Genomic DNA, 9,908 nt, shown 5'->3' with positions numbered 1-9,908 from the left:
TCCTCTTTCACTTTCATCAAGAGGCTTTTTAGTTCCTCTTCGCTTTCTGCCATAAGAATGGTGTCATCTGCATATCTGAGGTTATTGATTTTTCTCCTGGCAATCTTGATCCCAGCTTGTGCTTCTTCCAGCCCAGCGTTTCTCATGATGTACTCTGCATATAAGTTAAATAAGCAGGGTGACAATATACAGCCTTGACGTACTCCTTTTCCTATTTGGAACCAGTCTGTTGTTTCATGTCCAGTTCTAACTGTTGCTTCCTGACCTGCATATAGGTTTCTCAAGAGACAGGTCAGATGGTCTGGTATGCCCATCTCTTTCAAAATTTTCCACAGTTTATTGTGATCCACACAGTCAAAGGCTTTGGCATAGTCAATAAAGCAGAAATAGATGGTTTTTCTGGAACTCTCTCGCTTTTTCCATGATCCAGCAGATGAGGCAATTTGATCTCTGGTTCCTCTGCCTTTTCTGAAACCAGCTTGAACATCAGGAAGTTCACGGTTCACATATTGCTGAAGCCTGGCTTGGAGAACTTTGAGCATTACTTTATTAACATGTAAGATGAGCGCAATTGTGTTGTAGTTCGAGCATTCTTTGGCATGGCCTTTCTTTGGCATTGGAATGAAAACTGACCTTTTCCAGTCCTGCGGCCGCTGCTGAGTTTTCCAAATTTGCTGGCATATTGAGTGGAGCACTTTCACGGCATCATCTTCCAGGATTAGAAATAACTCAACTGGAATTCCATCACCTCCACTAGCTTTGTTCATAGTGATGCTTTCTAAGGCCCACTTGACTTCACATTTCAGAATGTGAAGTCTTGCTTTTCATTTCTCGCTCTAGGTGAGTGATCACACCATCCTGATTATCTTGGTCATAACGATATTTTTTGTACAGTTCTTCTGTGTATTCTTACCACCTCTTCTTAATATCTTCTGCTTCTGTTAGGTCCATACCATTTATGTGCTTTATCGAGTACATCTTTACATGAAATATTCCCTTGGTATCTCTAATTTTCTTGAAGACATCTCTAGTCTTTCCCATTCTATTTTTTTTCCTCTATTTCTTTGCACTGATCACTGAGGAAAGCTTTCTTATCTCTCCTTGCTATTCTTTGGAACTCTGCATTCAGGTTCTTATATCTTTCCTTTTCTCCTTTGCTTTTTGCTTCTCTTCTTTTCACAGCTATTTGTAAGGCCCCCTCAGACAGCCATTTTGCTTTTTTGCAATTAATTTCCATGAGGATGGTCTTGATCCCTGTCTCCTGTACAATATCATGAACCTCTGTCCATAGTTTATCAGGCACTCTATCAGATCTAGTCCCTTATAACTATTTCTCACTTCCACTGTATAATCATAAGAATTTTATTTAGGTCATACCTGAATGGTCTAGTGGTTTTCCCTACTTACTTCAATTTAAGTCTGAATTTGGCAATAAGGAGTTCATGATCTGAGCCACAGTCAGCTCCAGGTCTTGTTTTTGCTGACTGTATAGAGCTTCTCCATCTGTGGCTGCAAAGAATATAGTCAATCTGATTTTAGTGTTGACCATCTGGTGATGTCCATCTATAGAGTCTTCTCTTGTGTTGTTGGAAAAGGGTGTTTGCTATGACCAATGCATTCTCTTGGCAAAACTCTATTAGTCTTTGCCCTGCTTCATTCCGTATTCCAAGGATAAATTTGCCTGTTACCCTAGGTGTTTCTTGACTTCCTACTTTTGCATTCCAGTCCCCTATAATGAAAAGGACTAACATGGGTGTTAGTTCTAAAAGGTCTTGTAGGTCTTCATAGAACCATTCAAGTATAGCTTCTTCAGCATTACTGGTTGGGGCATAGACTTGGATTACTGTGATATTGAATGGTTTGCCTTGGAAATGAACAGAGATCATTCTGTCGTTTTTGAGATTGCATCCAAGTACTGCATTCTGGACTCTTTTGTTGACCATGATGGCTACTCCATTTCTTCTAAGGGATTCCTGCCCACAATAGTAGATATAATGGTCATCTGAGTTAAATTCACCCATTCCAGTCCATTTTAGTTCTCTGATTCCTAGAATATCGACGTTCACTCTTGCCATCTCCTGTTTGACTACTTCCAATTTGCCTTGATTCCAGTTTCCTATGTAATATTGCTCTTTACAGCATCAGACCTTGCTTCTATCACCAGTCACATCCACAACTGGGTATTGTTTTTGCTTTGCCTCCATCCCTGCATTCTTTCTGAAGTTATTTCTCCACTGATACCTGGTAGCATATTGTGCACCTTCCGACTTGGGGAGTTCCTCTTTCAGCATCCTATCATTTTGTCTTTTCATACTGTTCATGGGGTTCTCAAGGCAAGAATACTGAAGTGGTTTGCCATTCCCTTCTCCAGTGGACCACATTCTGTCAGACCTCTCCACCATGACCCGCATGTCCCAGGGGGCCCCACACAGCATGGCTTAGTTTCATTGAGTTAGACAAGGCTATGGTCCATGTGATTAGATTGACTAGTTTTCTGTGGTTATGGTTTGTGTGTCTGCCCTCTGATGCCTCTCGCAACACCTACCGTCTTACTTGGGTTTCTCTTACCTTGGACGTGGGATATCTCTTCATGGCTGGTCAAGCAAAGCGCAGCTGCTGCTCCTTACCTTGGATGAGGGGTATCTCCTCACAGCCGCCCCTTCTGACCTTGATTGTGGAGTAGCTCCTCTCGGCCATCCTGCGCCCGTGCAGCCACCACTCCTTGGACGTGGGGTTGCTTAAGTTGACTTAATGTTTCAAGATTAAACACACGACTTCAGTTTTCTATGTTTATCAACTCTGTTTATCTTGAGTGGATGTGAGCCTAAGAAGACGTTTCTATATTCTTCATGAAATGTGGTACATTCCCAAGTATAAGTTGGTACATAGATTTTCTGAATTATATGAATTAAGTAAGGAAAACAGAAAGCCTGCAGCCATACAGCTTCATTATAGACTAAGAATGGATGCCAAACATCAACATGCTTCTAGTGTTTGTTCCAGGAGATTTTTACCCAAGAGGGAAAGGCTATAACCACTAAATACTTGCTTGCTGATCTCAGGACTACCCCCAAATTCCATTAATCCAAACAATAGATCATTCAGGAAGTTTACTTCTAAGGAGATTAACTTTTACATCTGGGTGGAGTGCTTCTTGGGGCAATAGATGACTCTACTGACCTATCTTGGTTGCTTGTGAAGCAATTGTTTACTCATAAAAACTGTCCTCACTCTGTGCATCAGTCATAAACATTGTAAAAGAATGTTTGGCCAGTGCCAATAAAATCCAACATGGAAAGGCCCAACTTAAACTTTTCCAACTAAAACATTTAAACTTAATGATTATCAACTCTTAATTTCCCCTTGGTAAGGAATATTAACCCTGATAAAGTTAAGTACTTTCTTGCTCCAGTAACAAACAGGACTTGCTTTGGTCAACAACTATTCTGGTTGTTTGGAAGAAAGAAATAAGTGCATTTATTGTCTGGATCTTTTCATTTGTTAGCTGCTATTGTTTAATCACTTAATCATGTCCAATTCTTTTGCAACCCCATGGACTGTAGCCCACCAGGGTCTTCTGTGAGATTTCCCAGGCAAGAATACTGGAGTGAGTGGCCATTTCCTTCTTCAGGGAATCTTCTCAACTCAGGGATTAAATCTGCATTTCTGGTATTGACAGGTAGATTCTTTACCACTGTTCCACCAGGGAAGTCCCATTTGGTAGTTTAAGCAAAAAATTTTATTAAAAACAACTATTCTTAAATTGATCATAAATAATGACACTCAGCTGATTTTTGACATTCTAAATGAATCTAGATCTTCAAGAATAGAGAAAAAAACAATGATAACCCTATACAGAAGCTCCTACTCTAGGCCACAGCTCTTAGATGGTGTTCTGTGATCATAGTTGTACCTCGTTTTTCAAAGCAGATAAATAAAAATTATTGTAATTTAGGTATGACTTTATACAAAGTGTTTTCCAACTATTAATGTCTACTCATCCTAGCCAAATAGACTAAATTTAGGCAGAATATAAAAACAAAGCTCTTAAGACATTAATGGAAATCTTACCAGAAGAAGGAAAATGACCCCTGGGACTCCTTTCCTGACCTAAGATTTTCTTTTTCATGCAAAGCTTGTGAACACTGGCCATTCATTGTATTAGCATCTCTGACCAATATGCTAAGCTTTATCTCTATTGGATTTTGAAGATAACTTGACAATCTGATAGTTTATTATTTATTTATAGCAGCCTGAGGTTGCTGATATTATAAACTCTGATATTATAAAGCAAATGCCATAGTGATATCAATTTCTCCCTTAATATCTCAGTTCTCAGGGTATTTTATTTCCTGCACTATCCTGGGGGCTTATTGTTTATTGTTTCCCTGGATAGTAATGATGCATCTTACTCTGTGTTTATGTGTGTGTGTGTGCACTAATAGGCTGAAATCCTATGCTTTCCAAATCTAAAATATCTATATCAAGGTACCAATCTGAAAGGTAAGAGGACACTTACTTGTTTGATTTATTTTGTTTTTAAAATTGTCCTCATCTTAGGTAAGCTGTAGTACCATGCTCTGTTCTCTGTTTTGGAAAAAGGAGGAAGCTATTTCCTTTTTGTCTTTTTTGAGTTATTTTCCTTGACAAAGAAAATTAAATTATATTTATCTCTCTTTGTCTTCTCTGGAAAACTAAAATGATCTGAGGGTGGACACTTGAGCAAAATAGATCATTAATTTGTCTAGATCAACACTGATTTAATTCTTTATAAATTGCTAGAAATATTTGGACTTCTTAATGAATTGTATATTGATCAGTTTACATGAGCAGTATGTTTTGTTGTTTTGCTAGAATAATATTGTGGTCTCAAAGTCTGTTGCTAGGAATTCACAGTTTCTACCATCTGCTTGTCTTCTGCATATAAAAACATAATCAAGTCTGGTTGTTTGGGGGGGTGTGTGTATGTGCACACATGCATGCCTGTTCTCTGTGTTTGTGTGACTGCATGCATTTAATTCTAGAGGAGAAGGAAAAGATAAAGTTAAAAGAATCTATTCTATATTACTATAACTCAATATCAAAAATATGGAATGAAAAATCTATTTTTCATGTATTCACTATCATATACTGAATATATTTTGAAATGGTATTCCAAAAGTAAGCATTTGACATCAGTTCTTTTTCCATTTGTTAACTCTATCTTAAAACTTTATTCCCTATATACAGTAGTATGTTTCTTCTAGGATCATCCCTTTAAAAAGTCCAATACTTCTAGGGATGCTTAAAGAGTTTTATTATGTTGCCCCTATAATTTTCTGCCATCTTATGCTCCAGCCTTCTTCTTAGTTCGATTGTAGACTGCATCCTGATATTTTTGTCACTACTCCAACAGATTACCTTTAAATAACTTAATTATTCTCCATCTATGCTCTCTTCTGTATCTCAGGGCTAGAAGCCTAGTAACTCTGTATCCCAGAATTCCTGAGAACAAGGTTTCTAGATTCAGTTTTACCAGTGAAAGATACTCATGAGAATTCTAGCAAGTAGAAGAAAAGAAGAAGCCTCTGTTGCAAGAAGCAGCAGCAGGCATAAGGGCTTTGCAGACCAAAGACAAGGGTTTCCCCAGCACATTCTGATTTCCTGAGTCAGCTTTCTCTGGCCTTCACTCTGCAGCCCTTCCTATTCTCCCATATTTAATGATTTTCTACATGAACTACTTGGAACTATTAACAGTTTTTGTTTCTCTGATGGATACTGAATTCTACAAATGTCCTAGAAGAAGCAGATTTTGAAATCTATAATGATTTTATCATCTATAATGATTTTATCATATGAATAATTGATAAATCTTCACCTTGTTTCTGATGAGTACTCAAAGTGATATCACAAAAGGTGCTGAATTAAGCAATTTTAATTTATTTTTTACCTAATAGGAGTCTAAGGAAAATTCTAATCCTGTATATATTTTTTCATGTAGAACTTCATCAATATGTTTAAGTATTAATTCTTGTTATGATTTACTGAAACAAGATATGAAGAAAAACTGAAAACAATATGGATATCAGGAATATATAATTCAGTCCGATTTATAATTGATGATGCACTAATGAACAGTGCTAATCCTTTCGTGTTGCTTTTATATAAGAAATGAATCGCCAGTCCAGGTTCAATGCAGGATAAAGGAGGCTTGGGGCTGGTGCACTGGGATGACCTGGAGGGATGGTATGGGGAGGGAGGTGGGAAGGGGGTTCAGGATGGGAACACGTGTACATCCGTGGTGGATGCATGTTGATGTATGGCAAAACCAATACAATATTGTAAAGTAAAAACAAATTAAATTAAATAAATAAATAAATAAATACAGCAGTGAGTATTAATAGCATATTTGTGCCTACAGCTTGCTTAGTGCTCATACTAAACATTATTTTGTTCAAATATGTTTCCATTTGTAAATTAGAAATTGGAAATAGAAGGACTACTTAATGTTTATTACTGCATACCTCCATATGTCACAGGTACCATGCTTCATCTATCTTAAATTGTTATTAATCTAGGCAAAGAACTTACATAACAGTTGCTTTCATTCTGATTTTACAAATGGAGACAGATTAAAAGAAACAACTGATTTCCCCTGTGTCAATAAGCTAATTAAAATTAGAACCAGAATTTGAGACAAGATCTGTCTCCTCTGTGACTCACCTTACTTTCACTATAGCCACATGCTCCCTTCCATGGTTTTCTGTGGTATTTTGCCATAGACTTTGGCAAGAATGAATAGAAAATTATTATGTTATTTTTTATATCTAAATGAAAAGTAACATTCAAGCCTCAAACAGAAAGGATTTGATTAATTTTAATTATTTGTATTTTAAATTCAGACAAGAAAGTTACAAGATCCAGTCTTTAGTTCCTAAATCTAACTTGCTCCAAAATAGGATATTTAGTCATGCAGTTATATAATTAAGAATATAAGTAAAGATGCATGTATACTGTGAACCCTGAGATTTCATGGTTGTTAACGAACATGTAGCTGATACCCTAAGGACTGAGTACGCATGGATCATTGTACCAGAAAGAATGCAGTAGATGAGGTCCTTCTGCTGGGAATTTCACAGCTTTCTTTGTCCTTCATTTGGGATTCATTATACATTAGAAAATGTTCTATACAAGACTGAGGAAGTAATATTAAAGAATAATAGGTTTTAGAGCTACAACCTTTAACCAGGAAGGAGTTCTGGAGAAATCTGTGGGATTGGGGTGAATTAGTGCTCCTGGATAACAAGAATGCTTTTGATATTATACCTGTTTCAATGCCATTCTCCCAAATCACATTCCTTTGATAAGGGGAAGATTTCTAAATTGAGCTGAATGAGGAAAGAACTAAGCAAAAGTTTTGGGGTTTGGGAGCAAATTGTAATATAAACTTCTATAGTGAAAATTATGTGTCCAGACCTTAGTTATTTTAACCAGCCAATTTGTCTGAAATATCACAGGTCCACTTTGGGTTACCTCCTAACATTTTAAGGTAGATTATGAAAAGCTATTCCAAAGATCATTTGTAACAGGGAGCTGGTACCTAACAATTGCTACGGAGAACGTGGCCCTTATCTGACTGCAACAAGTGTGTAAAGTTCATCAGGGGCTACTAAGGACTTCTAATTGGTCTTGATTATGACCTAATTCTTTAGCATCTGCCAGTTGGCTAACCATGCAGCATCCACTCTGAAGATAACTTTGAAAATTATACTGATTGGCTGACTTCTCATTTGCTTTCACAATAAATTAGGCAAATCCTAAGAAGGAAGAGAAGCCTGATAAAACCTCATTTTGATAAAAGATGAATCAATTGTCTTCACTTCTGTCTCAGAGACCAGCTACAGTCAAAGGGATTCTGCAACAGGTTACATATACAATTAAACTGGTTATTCACAATGTGGAACAATAGCAAATTATAGTATGTTCCTGGCCTGCCTTTTCACTCAATTTTCATCAAGGTTATATGATATCTATTTGGGGTAGGCAGATAATATCAGAAAGATTTGTCTGGGATTCTTGGCAAATCACCTTACAATTTTTGGACTCAGTGCCTTTTTCTGTGGGCTGAGAAATTTAAAGTCATTAATGTAAAAGTTTCTCTCAGTTATAAAAGTTCTGTGGCTTTATGATTATATACATGAAAATGTATATGTCAGTATATGTCTTCCTATTGGAGCTAACTATAAAGACATGGAAAAAATTAGGACTGCCTGTTTTCTTGAGTTGTCATAATGCTTTACATGTTAGGCACACAATGGCTTTTTTTATTTTTAATTGAATTGAGTTTCATTTACTTGGAAAGTAGCTTTAATTTGAAATCTACTGAAGATTGGGCTGAGAACCAGAGAACTAGCAAACATCTTCCTATTATCCTTTCTCTCTCCTTCTCTCTCTCTCTCTCTCTCTCTCTCTCACACACACACACACACACACACACACACACCCAGGAGTCTTATATGGTTTCCTCATCCTCACATATTTTTCAAAGACCATATCTATGCTGCACTAGTCAGATGCACCAATCTCTCAAAATATTGTTCATTCCAAAATTCCTTGCTCCATTCTCTGCTATCAGTCAAAATTCACAAATTTACTAAAAAACCAAAGAGAAATAGTCCCATTCAATTAATCAATTTCATGAAATGAGTAATAATACTTTAATCTTCTGTACATATTTAATTTTAGAAAGTGTGTTAACCTCAGTGAACATGAAGGAGAGATTGGTGACCATCCTCCTATATAACAAGATACAAATGTCAAATACATTGAAATATAATAAAAACTAGAGGGCAAGTCTGGGTGTCTAGGTTAAGATCTGGCTTCACCAATATGATTCTACCTCCACCTCGCCTTCAGCTCCTTTTCTTTTTCAGTTGTGAATCATGGAATTTTATTTAATTTATTTTTTAATTTTTAAAAATTTATTTATTTGAACTGGAGGCTAGTTACTTTACAATATTGTAGTGGTTTTTGCCAAACATCTACATGAATCAGCCACAGATGCAAATGTGTTCCCTATCCGGAATCCCTCTCCCACCTCCCTTCCCATCCCATCCCCCAGGGTCATCCCAGTGCACCAGCCCTGGGCACCCTGTCTTATCCATCAAACTGGCCTGGCGATCTGCTTCACATATGATAATATACACGTTTCAATGCTACCTTCTCAAACCATCCCACCCTTGCCTTCTCTCACAGAGTCCAAAAGACTGTTCTATATGTCTGTGTCTTTTTTGCTGTCTCACATATAGGGTTATTGTTACCATCTTTCAAATCCCATATATATGTGTTAGTATACCATATTAGAGGAGAGTGAAAAGATTGGCTTAAAGCTCAACATTCAGAAAACTAAGATCATGGCATCTGGTCCGATCATTTCATGGGAAATAGATGGGGATACAGTGGAAACAGTATCAGACTTTATTTTGGGGGGCTCCAAAATCACTGCAGATGGTGATTGCAGCCATGAAATTAAAAGACACTCCTTAGAAGGAAAGTTATGACCAACCTAGATAGCATATTGAAAAGCAGAGATATTACTTTGCCAAAAAAGGTTCATCTAGTCAAGGCTATGGTTTTTCCAGTGGTCATGTATGGATGTGAGAGTTGGACTGTGAAGAAAGCTGAGCACTGAAGAATTGATGCTTTTGAACTGTGGCGTTGGAGAAGACTCTTGAGAGTCCCTTGGACTGCAAGGACATCCAACCAATCCATCCTAAAGGAGATCAGTCCTGGGTGTTCATTGAAGAACTGATGCTGAAGCTGAAACTCCAATACTTTGGCCACCTCATGCAAAGAGTTGACTCATTGGAAAAGACCCTGATGCTGGGAGGGATTGAGGGCAAGAGGAGAAGGGGACAACAGAGGATGAG

The sequence above is a fragment of the Bison bison genome, unplaced genomic scaffold (assembly GCF_000754665.1).
Source record: "Bison bison bison isolate TAMUID 2011002044 unplaced genomic scaffold, Bison_UMD1.0 scf7180017864370, whole genome shotgun sequence".
Lineage (NCBI taxonomy): Eukaryota > Metazoa > Chordata > Mammalia > Artiodactyla > Bovidae > Bison > Bison bison.
Note: the sequence above shows the minus strand (reverse complement) of the source record.